This window comes from Pseudorca crassidens, chromosome 3 (assembly GCF_039906515.1).
Source record: "Pseudorca crassidens isolate mPseCra1 chromosome 3, mPseCra1.hap1, whole genome shotgun sequence".
NCBI lineage: Eukaryota > Metazoa > Chordata > Mammalia > Artiodactyla > Delphinidae > Pseudorca > Pseudorca crassidens.
The window spans coordinates 76,503,307-76,522,249 of NC_090298.1; the positions used below are offsets into that span (position 1 = coordinate 76,503,307).

Consider the following 18,943-nt stretch of genomic DNA (forward strand, 5'->3'; position numbering starts at 1 on the left):
GACTGGCTTTCAGTGAATTGCAGTCCACATATGCTCGGTTAGGTAGACTTACAGATTATATCATCTAGTTTTAACTGAACTAATCCTCACAAAATGGACAGTGGCTTTAAAAAATCCCAGGAAGTTAAGAGGTTGGGATTAACATACACACACTACTATGTATAAAATAGATAATCAACAAGGACCTACTGTATAGCACAGGGAACACTACTCAGTACTCTGTAACAACCTCTATGGGAAAAGAATCTGAAAAAGAATAGATATATGTATATGTATAACTAAATCATTTTGCTGTACTCCTGAAACTAACACAACATTGTAAGTCAACTATACTCCAATGTAAAATAAAAATTAAAAAATAAAAGATCCCAGTAAAGAAACTGTGGATTGAATATAATACTAATTGAACAAGCATAAGTGAACAGAATGATAAACAAGAACACACAGAGTTGACACGTTTACTCCTAGCCCATCTGTCTGTCAGCTACACTCTGATTCTGATTTACAAACCAATAATGTGGCATAATCAGATATAGCAAGAATTCAAACAAAATTCAACTTAAACTTATCAGGAAGAATATCTGCAACAAAAATTTACATCTCCTCTAACAAGGAACTTCTAAGTGTGTTTTGTGCCCTGAAGTAATAGCTCATGATATTTCGAAGCCATCATGATAAGAGGACATTTAAAAATGAAGCCTTCAGGACAGGAAGACAAGCCTCTATAGAATTTCTTTGGTGGGGGGGGGTCATTTCTAAAAACACATTTTACTAATCTGGACCAAATTTAACGATAAAATTAGGAAGCTTTTTGAGATTTACTGCATGAGAGCTACTTTACGTTAGTAAAACAAACACATAGTATAAGATCTCATATTATAAATCAATATGATACATAATTCTTTAGAATCTTTGCATTTTAAAGAATTCAATAGGTAACCACTAATGTGTTTTCAAGTTTCACGATTATGCAGTGAACACGCCACCTCTGACATTACTAACTGCTAATGCAGTTATTGCCTTTCTGTTGTCAGCAGTTGTCACTGTCCAACTGTCTTTGGGGAGATGGCTTTATCAGAGCATACTTCTACAAACTTGGGAGCTTCCCCATTCATTGCCTCGAAGGTAAGCTATTTAATACACACACTGTCTTTGGAAACTGCATGGTGCATGGAAACTGTCTTTGGAAATGCCTATCGTAGACAAAATACTGCAGTGAGTATAAACTTTCTGAGAAAATCTTTAGCAGAAAAAATAGTAAGCCATGAAAGAAAATGGATTAAAATCTTAATATATTTGGCTTAGCTTGAGTTTAGGAAAAGCCAAGACAAGGATCAATGACATTCTTTACTGAAATACTGTCTCTCTCCCAAATAAGATATTTCACTCAATCCTTAGTAAGAAAAATGGTGAAATAGAAAGATTTCATTAAACACTCTCTTCAGTTTAGAATTTTCTGACTAGTTATCTTTGTGCTTTTTTCAAATTAATAATGAGGCAGGACTGCTCCTACACTTATTTACATAGGAAGTAGAACAATCATCATAGTATTTATATCACAAATAAGAAACACTGCAAATCAGAATCTATAGAGTGTCAAATGCTCAAACGCAGTGACCTTCAACTTTAAGAAAACATTAATTTGGTTAACATGCAAAGTCAAAGGCTGTTTTCCTCATTTTCCACACTATACCTGGACAGACGTACATGTACTATGTATAGTACATAGGAGGTACTCATTCCACATTCTCTTTCCTTTGGCATTAAATATAGAGTCATAGATTTATTTTATGGTTGAAAGCATTTGTTCTTCACCCGGAACTTGCCCATTTGGGATAACTTTTTCTTCTATATTATTAATAAAAATTGTGTTGAAATAGAACTCTCTACTGAAGTGTACATCTATAGCACTTTATTGTCATGGGCAGTACCAATGTCTCGGCCCTGATCACAATGCAACAAATAAAGTTAGTAGTAATCCACCAACCTAAAATATATGTGCCCCAAATCAATGCCACTTTAAAGATAAAAAAGCATTTTGCACACTAATAAATAATGCTATAAATCTTGCTATATTGGATTGCAAATAACTCTGACTGAATGAAATTGCTTGACACGGGATTTACTTACTCTGCACGTTCATAAAAACAACTTGTTCTCTGACAGCACTCATTCTTGGCAATTTACCACAGCTGTCAGCAGACAATTTGTTCAGATTACTGCTCTGCATAAAAGTGTAACAATCCTGAGGATTTATTAGCTGATTATCGTAAAGGTGGCAGTCCGTCTTGCCTGCCAAAATGCAGGTGATCAGAAAGTTAAATAATTACATGCAGATTAACATTATTTCACCTTCACTTGAAATCTGTAGTTTAGCGACAGATAAAATTTGTTGTTCAAACTTGCAGTACGGTGCACACCACCCAAGTGGGTTTACTGACTTCTTGGCACTTTATCGAGCCCTTAATGGCTTCAGGACATACTGAATACCAGACCGAGGTGAAAGGGGCATGGACTTTAAAATCAGGAGTGCTGGATTTGAGTCTCAGATCAATCGTCCCAAATTCACACTAGCTGAACAATCTCTAAACCTCCTTTTTTGCTATACCTCTAAACCTGCCTCACTTTTTGCACCGGCAAAATTGGTACAATAGGAAGCATCCTTCTTACCCCCTAATATTGAACTAATGTATGTAATAATAGTGCCCTATACAGTGTAAAGCACTATTATTATTGTTTCTTTCCATTCATGGTACATTTATTTTTGTGTAAAATTTAACAACCAGATGGCATTAACTCACTTGATATTATAATGGTGAAAAAGTTATAAGTATCTTGGTAAATGCATAGGCTACTTTTTATTCAAATGCAACCATTCAGTATTTTTTATGTACAAAGATTACTCAGACACCTAGACATTTTAACCCATTAATTCTCCCTTTTGAATTATATACAAATATCTTTCTTAATTATACTGAAACTTTGTACTTTTCACTAAGGCATGCTGTTCTAATTGCCTTTGCATTAACATCAGGTGTCAAATGCTGTATTTATTTAGAGAAGGAAGAGCCATAATTTCCAGTATTCAGTCAAACTTCAGGTATTTAGCAAATATTTATTAAGCACCTATTACTTGCCACATACCTTAATAGGTACTGAGGATGCCACAATAAACAAAGCACTCAAAAACCCCTGCCTTCATGAAGCTCACATTCAAGTGATGGAAAATACATGATAAAATAAGTAAGTGAAATGCATCGTATGTCAAATGGTGATTACTTCGATGGAGAAAACAAAGCAGGATAGAAGAAACGTAATGTCAAGGAAAAGAAGTTTCAATTTTAAATAGGGTTGGTATGGCTATCACCCTGATGTGACATTTGTGCATAGACCTAAAGAAGGTAAAGAAGCAAGGCAGGTGGACACCTGAAGAAAGAGTGTCACAGATGGAGGGAAAGATCCTGAGGTGGGGAGGTATATGGTGCACCTGAGGAACAGCAAAGAGGCTGGGACAGAGCAGAGGGAGGGAGGGGCAAAGTAGCAGAAGTTCAGGGCAGAGGGATCGCAGGGCCAGATCACCAGGAGCATCAGAGGGCTCTATGAGGATACTGGTTGTACACAGACTGAGATGGGAAACAACTACAGGGCTTCGAGCAGAGGAGTTAAATTATTTTGTTGATGTTTTGTGGAAGGAAGGAGAACAGGAGGCTCTTGCCACTGCCCACATGAAACTGACAGTGGCTTCAACAGGAAACAGAATGATTGAGATGATAAGGGTGATTTCTGACTATATTCTGAAGGAGAAGTTTGCAAGTTGCTGAATGGACTTGATGAGAATGAAAGAAAAGAATAAAAAATGACTCCAAGATTTTTAGTGTTAGCAACGAACGAGAGAGAATCCTGATGGAGGAGCAGATTTGGGGCGCTGTGGGTGAGAAGTCTGGCTTTGGACCTGCTGAACTGGAGAAGCCTATTAGACGTCCAAATGGAGATTTCAAGCAGGCAGTTGGACGTGGAGTTAAGGAGTGGATCTATATGTTTGTCGTTGTCAATCTTAGGTGGTATGGAAAGCACAAGGGTGGGTGAAGGCACCATGGGGGCAGGTATAGACAGAGAAGATGCCCAGGGAGTGAGCTCTGAGGGTCTCCAGAATTAAATCAGGAGGAAAACGAGGAAAAATCTGAGGGGGAGATGAAGAAAGAGCATGTGATGAGGTAAGAAGAAAACAGAGCCCTCTGTTCTGGAAGCCAACTGAAAAAACCTGTTTTAAGGAAGGGAGCTATCAGACAAGTCCAGCGCGGCTGCTGATCAGGTAAGATGTAGGTTAAACACTGGCCATTGAATTTAGCAACGTGGTGGTCACAGGTGACCTTGACAAGAGCAGTTTGTTGGGGGCAAAAGCCTGACTACGTGGGATCAAGTGAGAATGGGAGTGGCTACTGTTCAGTGTAAAAATAGTTTTCACTGTGTTGACACTCCAGATTTGCAAGTGGCTCTTTCATTCAAAGCCAGTCTCATCTTTGTAATAAACAAACAAAGCCCTGTTATAGAGTATACACTTAAAAAAACACATTTCAAAAATCATTATATGTGGGAGACCTTCAAGATGGTGGAGGAGTAAGACGCAGAGATCACCTTCCTCCCCACAGATACACCAGAAATACATCTACACGTGGAACAGCTCCTACAGAACACCTACTGAACGCTGGCAGAAGACCTCAGACCTCCCAAAAGGCAAGAAACTCCCCACGTACCTGGGTAGGGAAGAAGAAAAAACAGAGACAAAGAATAGGGACGGGACCTGCACCAGTAGGAGGGAGCTGTGAAGGAGGAAAGGTTTCCACACACTAGGAAGCCCCTTCGCGAGCGGAGACTGCGGGCCGCGGAGGGGGGAAGCTTCGGAGCCACGGACGAGAGCGCAGCCACAGGAATGCGGAGGGCAAAGCGGAGAGATTTCCGCACAGACGATCAGTGCCGACTGTCACTCACCAGCCCGAGAGGCTTGTCTGCTCACCCGCCAGGGTGGGCGGGGCTGGGAGCTGAGGCTCGGGCTTCGGAGGTTGGATCCCAGGGAGAGGACTGGGGTTGGCTGCGTGAACACAGCCTGAAGGGGTTAGTGCGCCACAGCTAGCCGGGAGGGAGTCCGGGAAAAAGTCTGCACCTGCCTAAGAGGCAAGAGACCATTGTTTCCCGGTGCGCGAGGAGAGGGGATTAAGAGCGCCGCCTAAACGAGCTCCAGAGACGGGCGCGAGCCACGGCTAACAGCGCAGACCCCAGAGACGGGCATGAGACGCTAAGGCTGCTGCTGCCACCACCAAGCTGCCTGTGTGCAGCAAGCACAGGTCACTCTCCACACCTCCCCTCCCGGGAGCCTGTGCAGCCCACCTTGTGCCAGGGTCCTGGGATCCAGGGACAACTTTCCCAGGAGAATGCACGCACGGCGCGCCTCAGGCTGGTGCAACGTCATGCCGGCCTCTGCCGCCGCAGGCTCGCCCCGCACTCCGTGCCCCTCCCTCCCCCAGGCCTGAGCGCGCCAGAGCCCCCGAATCAGTGGCTCCTTTATCCCCGTCCTGTCTGAGCGAAGAATAGACTCCCTCAGGCGACCTACACGCAGAGGCGGGGCCAAATCCAAAGTTGAACCCTGGGAGCTGCGCAAACAAAGAAGAGAAAGGGAAATCTCTCCCAGCAGCCTCAGGAGTAGCGGATTAAATCTCCACAATCAACTTGATGTACCCTGCATCTGTGGAATACATGAACAGACAACAAATCATCCCAAAATTGAGGCAGTGGACTTTGTGTGATTTTGTCTGTTTAGCTTTACTTTTACCATTTGTCCTAGGGTTCTGTCTGCCTGGTTTTTTTTTTAGTATAGTTTTTAGCACTTGTTTTCATTGGTGGATTTATTTTTTAGTTAGTTGCTCTCTTCTTTCTTTCTTTTTTTAAATTACTTTTTAATTTTTTATTTTTAATAATATTTTTAAATAATTTTCTTTTCTTTTCTTTCTTCCTTTTTTTCTCCCTTTTCTTCTGAGCCATGTGGCTGACAGGGTCTTGCTGCTCTGGCCGGGTGTCAGGCCTGTGCCTCTGAGGTGGGAGAGCAAAGTTCAGGACATTGGTCCACCAGAGACCTCCTGGCTCCGTATAATATCAAACATCAAAAGCTCTCTCTGAGATCTCCATCTCAGTGCTAAGACCCAGCTCCACTCAACGACCAGCAAGCTACAGTGCTGGACACCCTATGTGAAACAACTAGCAAGACAGGAACACAACACCACCCACTAGCAGAGAGGCTGACTAAAATCACAATAAGGTCACAGACACGCCAAAACACAGCACCGAATGCAGTCCTGCCCACCAGAAAGACAAGATCCAGCCTCATCCACCAGAACACAGGCACCAGTCCCCTCCACCAGGAAGCCTACACAACACACTAAACCAACCTTACCCACTGGCAGCAGACACCAAAAACAACAGGAACTACGAACCTGCAGCCTATGAAAAGGAGACCCCAAACACAGTAAGTTGAGCAAAATGAGAAGACAGAGAAACACACAGCAGATGAAGGAGCAAGGTAAAAACCCATCAGACCAAACAAATGAAGAGGATATAGGCAGTCTACCTGAAAAAGAATTCAGAGTAATGATAGTAAAGATGATCCAAAAATCTTGGAAATAGAATGGAGAAAATACAAGAAACGTTTAACAAGGACCTAGAAGAACTAAAGAGCAAACAATGATGAACAACACAATAAATGAAATTAAAAATTCTCTAGGAGGAACCAATAGCAGAATAACTTGAGGCAGAAGAACAGATAAGTGACCTGGAAGATAAAATAGCGGAAATAACTACCACAGAGCAAAATAAAGAAAAAAGTATGAAAAGAATTGGGGACAGTCTCAGAGACCTCTGGGACATTAAACACACCAACATTTGAATTATAGGGGTCCCAGAAGAAGAAGAAAAAAACAAAGGGACTGAGAAAATCTTTGAAGGGATTATAGTTGAAAACTTCCCCAATATAGGAAAGGAAATAGTTATTCAAGTCCAGGAAGCACAAAGAGTCCCATACAGGATAAATCCAAAGCGAAACACGCCAAGACACATATTAATCAAACTATCAAAAATTAAATACAAAGAAAAAATATTAAAAGCAGCAAGGGAAAAACAACAAATAACATACTAGGGAACTTCCATAAGGTTAACAGCTGATCTTTCAGCAGAAACTCTTCAAGCCAGAAGGGAGTGGCAGGACATATTTAAAGTGATGAAAGGGAAAAACCTACCACCAAGAAAACTCTACCCAACAAGGATCTCATTCAGATTCGACAGAGAAATAAAAACCTTCAGAGAGAAGCAAAAGCTAAGAGAATTCAGCACCACCAAACCAGCTTTACCACAAATGCTAAAGGAACTTCTCTAGGCAGGAAACACAGAGAAGGAAAAGACCTACAATAACAAACCCAAAACAGTTAAGAAAATGGTAATAGGAGCATACATATCGATAACTACCATAAATGTAAATGGATTATATTCTCCAACGAAAAGACATAGACAGGCTGAATGGATACAAAAATAAGACCGTTATATATGCTGTCTACAGGAGACCCACTTCAGGTCTAGGGACACGTACAGACTGAAAGTGAGGGGATGGAAAAAGATATTCCACACAAATGGAAATCAAAAGAAAGCTGGAGTAGGAATTCTCATGTCAGACAAAATAGACTTTAAAATAAAGAATATTACAAGAGACAAAGAAGGACACTATATAATGATTAAGGGATCAATCCAAGAAGAAGATATAACAATTATAAATATTTAAGCACCCAACATAGGAGCACTGCAATACATAAGGCAAATGCTAACAGCCATAAAAGGGGCAATCAACAGCAACACAATCATAGTAGGGGACTTTAACACCCCACTTTCACCAATGGACAGATCATCCAAAATGAAAATAAATAAGGAATCACAAGCTTTAAATGATACATTAAACAAGATGGATTTAATTGATATTTTTAGGACTTTCCATCCAAAAACAACAGAATACACTTTCTTCTCAAGTACTCATGGAACATTCTTCAGGATAGATCACATCTTAAGTCACAAATCATGCCTTGGTAAATTTAAGAAAATTGAAATCGTATCAAGTATCTTTTCTGACCACAACACTATGAGACTAGATATCAATTACAAGAAAAAAATCTGTAAAAAATTTTAAAAATGGAGGCTAAACAATACACTACTAAATAACCAAGTGATCACTGAAGAAATCGAAGTGGAATTCAAAAAATTCCTAGAAACAAATGACAATGAAAACATGACCACCCCAAACATATGGGATGCAGCAAAAGCAGTTCTAAGAGGGAAGTTTATAGCAATAAAATCCTACCTCAAGAAACAAGACACATGTCAAATAAACAACCTAACCTTACACCTAAAGCAATTAGAGAAAGAAAAACACAAAAACCCTAAAGGCAGCAGAAGAAAAGAAATCATAAAGATCAGATCAGAAATAAATGAAAAAGAAATGAAGGAAACGATAGCAAAGATCAATAAAACTAAAAGCTGGTTCTTTGAGAACATAAACAAAATTGATAAACCATTAGCCAGACTCATCAAGAAAAAAAGAGAGAAGACTCAAATCAACAGAATTAGAAATGAAAAAGGAGAAGTAATAACTGACACTGCAGAAATACAAAGGATCATGAGAGATTACTACAAGCAACTCTATGCCAATAAAATGGACAACCTGGAAGAAAGGGACAAATTCTTAGAAAGCCACAACTGCCAAGACTGAATCAGGAAGAAATAGAAAATATGAACAGACCAATCACAAGCACTGAGATTGAAACTGTGATTAAAAATCTTCCAACAAAGAAAAGCCCAGGACCAGATGGCTTCACAGGCGAATTTTATCAAACATTTAGAGAAGAGCTAACACCTATCCTTCTCAAACTCTTCCAAAATATAGCAGAGGGAGGAACACTCCCAAACTCCTTCTACGAGGCCACCATCACCTTGATACCAAAACCAGACAAGGATGTGACAAAGAAAGAAAACTACAGGCCAATATCACTGATGAACATAGATGCAAAAATCCTCAACAAAATACTAGCAAACAGAATCCAACAGCACATTAAACGGATCATACACCATGATCAAGTGGGGTTTATTCCAGGAATGCAAGGATTCTTCAATATACGCAAATCTATCAATGTGATAAACCATATTAACAAACTGAAGGAGAAAAACCATATGATCATCTCAATAGATGCAGAGAAAGCTTTTGACAAAATTCAACACCCATTTATGATAAAAACCCTGCAGAAAGTAGGCATAGAGGGAACTTTCCTCAACATAATAAAGGCCATATATGACAAGCCCACAGCAAACATCATCCTCAATGGTGAAAAACTGAAAGCATTTCCACTAAGATCAGGAACAAGACAAGGTTGCCCACTCTCACCACTCTTATTCAACATAGTTTTGGAAGTTTTAGCTACAGCAATCAGAGAAGAAAAGGAAATAAAAGGAATCCAAATCGGAAAAGAAGAAGTAAAGCTGTCACTGTTTGCAGATGACATGATCCTATACATAGAGAACCCTAAAGATGCTACCAGAAAACTACAAGAGCTAATCAATGAATTTGGTAAAGTGGCAGGATACAAAATTAATGCACAGAAATCTCTGGCATTCCTATATACTAATGATGAAAAATCTGAAAGTGAAATCAAGAAAACACTCCCATTTACCATTGCAACAAAAAGAATAAAATATCTAGGAATAAACCTACCTAAGGAGACAAAAGACCTGTATGCAGAAAATTATAAGACACTGATAAAAGAAATTAAAGATGATACAAATAGATGGAGAGAAATACCATGTTCTTGGATTGGAAGAATCAACATTGTGAAAATGACTCTACTACCCAAAGCAATCTATAGATTCAATGCAATCCCTATCAAACTACCACTGGCATTTTTCACAGAACTAGAACAAAAAATTTTGCAATTTGTATGGAAACACAAAAGACCCCGAATAGCCAAAGCAATCTTGAGAACGAAAGAAGGAACTGGAGGAATCAGGCTCCCTGACTTCAGACTATACTACAAAGCTACAGTTATCAAGACGGTATGGTACTGGCACAAAAACAGAAAGATAGATCAATGGAACAGGATAGAAAGCCCAGAGATAAACCCATGCACATATGGACACCTTATCTTTGATAAAGGTGGCAGTAATGTACAGTGGAGAAAGGACAGCCTCTTCAATAAGTGGTGCTGGGAAAACTGGACAGGTACATGTAAAAGTATGAGATTAGATCACTCCCTAACACCATACACAAAAATAAGCTCAAAATGGATTAAAGACCTTACATTAAAATGTAAGGCTAGAAACTATCAAACTCTTAGAGGAAAACATAGGCAGAACACTCTATGACATAAATCACAGCAAGATCCTTTCTGATCCACCTCCTAGAGTAATGGAAATAAAAACAAAAATAAACAAATGGGACCTAATGAAACTTAAAAGATTTGCACAGCAAAGGAAACGATAAACAAGACCAAAAGACAACCCTCAGAATGGGAGAAAATATTTGCAAATGAAGCAACTGACAAAGGATTAATCTCCAAAATTTACAAGCAGCTCATACAGCTCAATAACAAGAAAACAAACAACCCAATCCAAAAATGGGCAGAAGACCTAAATAGACATTTCTCCAAAGAAGATATACAGACTGCCAACAAACACATGAAAGAATGCTCAACATCATTAATCATCAGAGAAATGCAAATCAAAACTACAATGAGATATCATCTCACACCAGTCAGAATGGCCATCATCAAAAAATCTAGAAACAATAAATGCTGGAGAGGGTGTGGAGAAAAGGGAACACTCTTGCACTGCTGGTGGGAATGTGAATTGGTTCAGCCACTATGGAGAACAGTATGGAGGTTCCTTAAAAAACTAGAAATAGAACTACCATATGACCCAGCAATCCCACTACTGGGCATATACCCTGAGAAAACCGAAATTCAAAAAGAGTCATGTACCAAAATGTTCATTGCAGCTCTATTTACAATAGCCCGGAGATGGAAACAGCCTAGGTGCCCATCATCGGATGAATGGATAAAGAAGATGTGGCACATATATACAATGGAATATTACTCAGCCATAAAAAGAAACGAAATTGAGCTATTTGTAATGAGGTGGATAGACCTAGAGTCTGTCATACAGAGTGAAGTAAGTCAGAAAGAAAAAGACAAATACCGTATGCTAACACATATATATGGAATTTAAGAAAAAAAAATGTCATGAAGAACCTAGGGGTAAGGCAGGAATAAAGACGCAGACCTCCTAGAGAACGGACTTGAGGTTATGGGGAGGGGGCAGGGTGAGCTGTGACAGAGCGAGAGAGAGTCATGGACATATACACACTAACAAACGTAGTAAGGTAGATAGCTAGTGGGAAGCAGCCGCATGGCACAGGGATATTGGCTCGGTGCTTTGTGACAGCCTGGAGGGGTGGGATAGGGAGGGTGGGAGGGAGGGAGACGCAAGAGGGAAGAGATATGGGAACATATGTATATGTATAACTGATTCACTTTGTTATAAAGCAGAAACTAACACACCATTGTAAAGCAATTGTACCCCAATAAAGATGTTAAAAAAAAAAAAAATCTTCCAACAAACCAAAGCCCAGGACCAGATGGCTTCACATGCGAATTCTATCAAACATTTAGAGAAGAGCTAACACCTATCTTTCTCAAATTCTTCCAAAATATAGCAGAGGGAGGAACACTCCCAAACTCATTCTACAAGGCCACCATCACCCTGATACCAAAACCAGACAAGGATGTCACAAAGAAAGAAAACTACAGGCTAATATCACTGATGAACATAGATGCAAAAATCCTCAACAACATACTAGCAAACAGAATGCAACAGCACGTTAAAATGATCATACACCATGACCAAGTGGGGTTTATCCCAGGAATGCAAGTGTTCTTCAATATACGCAAATCAATCAATGTGATAAACTATATAAACAAATTGAAGAAGAAAAACTATATGATCATCTCAATAGACGCAGAAAAAGCTTTCGACAAAATTCAACACCCATTTATGATAAAAACCCTACAGAAAGTAGGCATAAAGGTAACTTACCTCAACATAATAAAGACCATATATGACAAACCCACAGCCAACATTGTTCTCAATGGTAAAAAACTGAAACCATTTCCTCTAAGATCAGGAATAAGACAAGGTTGTCCCCTCTCACCACCATTATTCAACATAGTTTTGGAAGTTTTAGCCACAGCAATCAGAGAAGAAAAAGAAATAAAGGAATCCAAATCAGAAAACAAGAAGTAAAGCAGTCACTGTTTGCAGATGACATGATACCATACATAGTGAATCCTTAAAGACTCTACCAGAAAACTACTAGAGCTAATCAATGAATTTGGCAGAGTAGCAGGATACAAAATCAATGCCCAGAAATCTCTGTCATTCCTATACACTAATGATGAAAAATCTGAAAGAGAAATTAAGAAAACACTCCCATTTACCACTGCAACAAAAAGAATAAAATACCTAGGAATAAACCTACCTAAGGAGACAAAAGACCTGTAGTCAGAAAACTATAAGACACTGATGAAAGAAATTAAAGATGATACAAACAGATAGAGAGATATATCATGTTCTTGGATCGGAAGGATCAACATTGTGAAAATGACTATATCACCCAAAGCAATCTACAGATTCAGTGCAATCCCTATGAAACTACCAATTGCATTTTTCACAGAATGAGAACAAAAAAATTTCACAATTTGTATGGAAACACGAAAAACCCTGAATAGCCAAAGCAATCTTGAGAAAGAAAACCGGTGGTGGAGGAATCAGGTTCCCTGACTTCAGACTCTACTACAAAGCTACAGTAATCAAGACAGTATGGTTCTGGCACAAAAACAGAAATATAGATCAATGGAACAGGATAGAAAGCCCAGAGATAAACCCACGCACATATGGTCACCTTATTTTTGATAAAGGAGGCAAGAATATAAAATGGAGAAAAGACAGCCACTTCAATAAGTGGTGCTGGGAAAACTGGACAGCTACATGTAAAAGAATGTAATTGGAACACTCCCTAACACAACACACAAAAATAAAATGGATTAAAGACCTAAGTGTAAGGCCAGAGACTATAAAACCCTTAGAGGAAAACATAGGCAGAACACTCTATGACATAAATCACAGCAAGATCCTTTTTGACCCACCTCCTAGAGAAATGGAAATAAAAACAAAAATAAACAAATGGGACCTAATGAAACTTAAAAGCTTTTACACAGCAAAGGAAACCATAAACAAGACCAAAAGACAACCCTCAGAATGGGAGAAAATATTTGTAAATGAAGCAACCGACAAAGGATTAATCTCCAAAATTTACAAGCAGCTCATGCAGCTCAATATCAAAAAATCAAACAACCCAATCCAAAAACGGGCAGAAGACCTAAATAGACATTTCTCCAAAGAAGGTATACAGACTGCCCACAAACACATGAAAGAGTGCTCAACATCACTAATCATTAGAGACATGAAAATCAAAACTACAATGAGGTATCACCTCACACCAGTCAGAATGGCCATCATCAAAAAATCTAGAAACAATAAATGCTGGAGAGGGTGTGGAGAAAAGGCAACCCTCTTGCACTGTTGGTGGGAATGTAAATTGATACATCCACTATGGAGAACAGTATGGAGGTTCCTTAAAAAACTACAAATAGAACTACCATATGACCCAGCAATCCCACTACTGGGCACATAACCTGAGAAAACCATAATTCAAAGAGTCATGTACCACAATGTTCACTGCAGCTCTATTTACAATATCCAGGACATGGAAGCAACCGCAGTGTCCATGGACAGATGAATGGATAAAGAAGATGTGGCACATATATACAATAGAATATTACTCAGCCGTAAAAAGAAAGGAAATTGAATTTTTTGTAGTGAGGTGGATGGATCTAGAGACTCATACAGAGTGAATTAAGTCAGAAAGAGTAAAACAAATACTGTATGCTAACATATATATATGGAATAATAAAAAAAAAAGGTTCTAATGAACCTAGGGGCAGGATAGGAATAAAGACTCAGACGTAGAGAATGCACTTGAGGACCCGGAGAGGGGGAAGGGTAAGCTCACACGAAGTGAGAGAGTGGCATGGACATATATACACTACCAAATGTAAAATGGATAGCTCGTGGGAAGCAGCCACACACAGGGAGATCAGCTCAGTGCTTTGTGACCACCTCGAGGGGTGGGATAGACAGGGTGGGAGGGAGAAGCAAGTGGGAGGAGATATGGGGATATATGTATACATACAGCTGATTCACTTTATTATAAAGCAGAAATTAACACACCATTGTAAAGCAATTATACTCCTATAAAGACGTTAAAAAAAAAAAGGAAAAAGAAAAAAAAATCATTATATGTGACCCAAACTGGAAAATAAAGTGATTAATAAAAAAACTATAACACAGTACACTAGTGTGTGTAGATAATCTAATCCATTCACGTGTTCCAAATTTGGGACTAATTCAGACAGGATCCTTAAAAACCATTATTAGACATTGATGGGAGAGTATTACCCTCCATAATCAACTTTAAATTTATTCACCATCCACCAATCAACTCCCAGAAGTCTCTAATTTCTAAGTGAATTGAGGCATATCTTAATTATTCCCACCACACACCCACAAAAAGATAATTATGTGACATGATAGAGGTGTTAACTATAGCTATGATGGCGATCATGTTACAATATATAAATCTATTAAATCAATACATTGTACACCTTAAATTTACATGTTACATGTAAAGTATGTTTCAATAAAATTAATTAATTAAAAAAATATAATACAGACAGAGAATGTTGCAACAGCTTGCAAAAGGATTCAGAAACAGTCATGTACCACAGTGTTCATTGCAGTTCTATTTACAATAGCCAGGACATGGAAGCAACCCAAATGCCCATTGACAGATGAATGGATAAAGAAGATGTGGTCTTGTTTATGGTTTCCTTTGCTGTGCAAAAGCTTTGAAGTTTCATTGGGTCCCATTTGTTTATTTTTATTTTTATTTCCATTTCTCTAGGAGGTGGGTCAAAAAGGATCTTGCTGTGATTTATGTCATAGAGTGTTCTGCCTATGTTTTCCTCTAAGAGTTTGATAGTTTCTGGCCTTACATTTAGGTCTTTAATCCATTCTGAGCTTATTTTTGTGTATGGTGTTAGGGAGTGATCTAATCTCATACTTTTACATGTACCTGTCCAGTTGTCCCAGCACCACTTATTGAAGAGGCTGTCCTTTCTCCACTGTACATTCTTGCCACCTTTATCAAAGATAAGGTGTCCATATGTGCGTGGGTTTATCTCTGGGCTTTCTATCCTGTTCCATTGATCTATCTTTCTGTTTATGTGCTATTTGTAATGAGGTGGATAGACCTAGAGTCTGTCATACAGAGTGAAGTAAGTCAGAAAGAGAAAGACAAATACCGTATGCTAACACATATATATGGAATTTAAGGGGAAAAAATGTCATGAAGAACCTAGGGGTAAGACAGGAATAAAGACACAGACCTACTGGAGAACGGACTTGAGGATATGGGGAGGGGGAAGGGTGAGCTGTGACAGGGCGAGAGGGAGGCATGGACATATATACACTAACAAACGTAAGGTAGATAGCTAGTGGGAAGCAGCCGCATGGCACAGGGGTATCGGCTCGGTGCTTTGTGACCGCCTGGAGGGGTGGGATGGGGAGGGTGGGAGGGAGGGAGACGCAAGAGGGAAGAGATGTGGGAACGTGTGTATATGTATAACTGATTCACTTTGTTATAAAGCAGAAACTAACACACCATTGTAAAGCAATTAGACCCCAATAAAGTTGTTAAAAAAAAAAAAAAGAAGATGTGGTACATATATACAATGGAATATTACTCAGCCATAAAAAGGAACAAAATTGGGTCATTTGTAGAGACGTGGATGGATCTGGAGGCTGTCATACAGAGTGAAGTAAGTCAGAAAGAGAAAAACAAGTATGACATATTAACGCATATATATGGAACCTAGAAAAATGGTACAGATGAACCGGTTTGCAGGGCAGAAATAGAGACACAGATGTAGAGAACAAACGTATGGACACCAAGGGGGGAAAGCGGTGGTGGGGGTGGGGATGGTGGTGTGATGAATTGGGCGATTGGGATTGACATGTATACACTGATGTGTATAAAATTGATGGCTAATAAGAACCTGCTGTATAAAAAAGTAAATAAAATAAAATTCAAAAATTGGAAAAAAAAAGAAAAGAATACAGAAGGCCCTGATGACAGTTTTACTCCTGTTACTTTAATCTTAGAACTCAAATTTAATTAGAAGGTAACTATTCTCTTCTAAACTATGCTAGGACCAAGGGATTCTATTATAATCTGCATTATTTCCACTGTTACCACACAACCTTGACATAAACACATGCAACACTCTTGCCCACCACTTAGATCTATTAATATATTGTTCTTCAGTGGCAGGATGTGTGTAAGGTACAATTTAGTAAGTATAAAGTCAGATACCAAGAGTATCTGCTGCTATCTGGCCATCAAGTAGCTTGGAAGTGATGATATTTGCCAGGGTCATTTCCTTTTTTCTGAAACAGGCATCTTTGTTAAATTAGCAAAGTGTACAACAATTTTGTATTGTCCACTTTGCTTATCTCAAAATTCAACAATAAATCCCTTTACTGTGTAAAACGGTTTAAACTGATACTCAAAAGCTGTCCTAGGAGTCTTCTTGTCTACCCGTGCTCTTGTTTACTCCAAAACTTCTTGGCTCAAATTGCTTTCTTAGGCAATTATATTTGGCATATGATCAAAAGTGAATGTTTTTTAGTGAGGCTGATGCCAGATAAGTTTTTATTATATTTAGAAAAAAAAGTAACTCGAAATAAATGTAAGTCATTCAAAATAAATGAGAGGTTTAGAAATCCCTATAATTCTTCAATGGTACTATTTGGACTCACCATCCAAGCCAGTTTTAATCCAACCAAGATACTGGGAAGCAGAGCACACAGATTTGCCCATCAAAGCAATGAGGGTGCTGGAGCCCAGGGTTTCTTGATCCTGCTTGCAAGGTTCTCCTGTGTAATAGCCACGGGCATAAAGAACTCATCCAACAACTCAGGCAAAGCCCAAGCCAGAAACTATATGCAGGTGGTAAACACCTCTAACAGCTAAAAAAATAAGAAGGGAGGATACACTTCCAACTAGATTACTAGTTTATTATGAAAGGATATAACTCAGGAATGGCTGGATGGAAGAAATGCACAGGGTAAGGTATGTGTAACGGGTGTGGAGCTTCCATGCCCTCTCAGGGCACAGCACTCCCCCAGCACCTGCACATGTTCACCAACCAAGAAGCTCCAAAAATGGATTTCTTCTCTTTTTCCAAACTTCATAAACCTTCTCAGCTCCCCTAGTTGTCTAGAGCAATCACTATGATCTTCACACCAGCCATTTATCACTGTTCTCTCAAAGTTCACCAAATATGGACAAACCCATAGAAACGAGATGAAGTGAGATAAACAAGTCCACCTCTCTGCCAAACATTTATTAAAATAATTAGGCATGCCCTTGAAGAATCTGTAATATTATCAAGTGAGGAAAAGGGAAAGGCCAGTACAAAATGGGCAGAGAAATTTTCATAATTTCCAAATTTGGAGATGCTTTTCAAAGAAAGAAAAATACGTAAAAGGGTATCTGTCATTATGGGAAAAAAATGGAAAAAAGGATAAGAAGGACTTCATGTAATGTGGACCCAGAAGTACAAGGAGCCAGTACATTTCATCAATCACTTCGTTATTTTACTATGATAAGCAAGTTTGAATACAAAGTAATGAGATTGAGGTAGCAAGTTACATATGACAGCCATTCTGATTTCCTTGTGGTCACCAAATAGAGCTAATGTTGCTATAAATTATGAAAATGAATTAATTATTCAAGGAATATCTAGAAAGCATCTACTTGAAAGTGCTCATAGCTTATTGAGGAAGATGGAAACAGACATATATATATACTAAAATGTATTCAATGTATTAACAGATCTATACTGATACTTAAGCAGAAGATGGAAACAGACATATATATATACTAAAATGTATTCAATGTATTAACAGATCTATACTGATACTTAAGCAGAAGATGGAAACAGACATATATATATATACTAAAATGTATTCAATGTATTAACAGATCTATACTGATACTTAAGCCGGTGGTATATCCCAAAGAGAGCAAGGTAGAACTTTAAGAAAACACTGAAAATAGTATTTTACTAGAGGGAAAAAATATGCAGTGAAAGCTTGTCCTCTAAAAAGGATTGAAATGTAATACAGCATTAGCTTGCAGTGGTGTTTTTCTCATTTCATTTTATAAGTAAAATATTAAAGGTTAACTGAAGCTGATCTGTGACCCCTCACTTTATAATACTATGAAGAAAACCATTGTTTAAAACATATTTCTTAGAATAACAAAAGCCAAAGAGACAAATATATTGGGTTGGATTCCTATTTTTGCTTTTTTAGTGTAAAATTCCCTTTATTATTATTAGTATGTATGCATTTCTTCAGGCTGTATGTTTAGAGACTTGGAAATCATGTCAACTATGATGAAGAAAGAATTTTCTAAACTAACAAATTCTTCTGTACACCATGCTTTATTTCAGTATTGGCAGGTTTCAATGTGTTTTGCTATAAAGACACATATGTAACTATTGAAAATATTAAAATAGGCTTTAAAGTTAGAAAACAATTCATATAATTCAAGCAATCATTCAAAATAACCTTGTCTCTGTGCAGAGATGTCATGTAAGCTTCAGAATACTCTTTTCTTCACCAC

At 38.5% G+C, this 18,943-nt stretch overlaps 1 protein-coding gene across 15 annotated transcripts in view; it reads right to left on the reverse strand.

The window, feature by feature from the left end:
- MCTP1 (multiple C2 and transmembrane domain containing 1) overlaps window positions 1-18,943 on the reverse strand; it is a 541,379-nt gene that overhangs the window by 202,413 nt on the left and 320,023 nt on the right. The window lies entirely within an intron of this gene.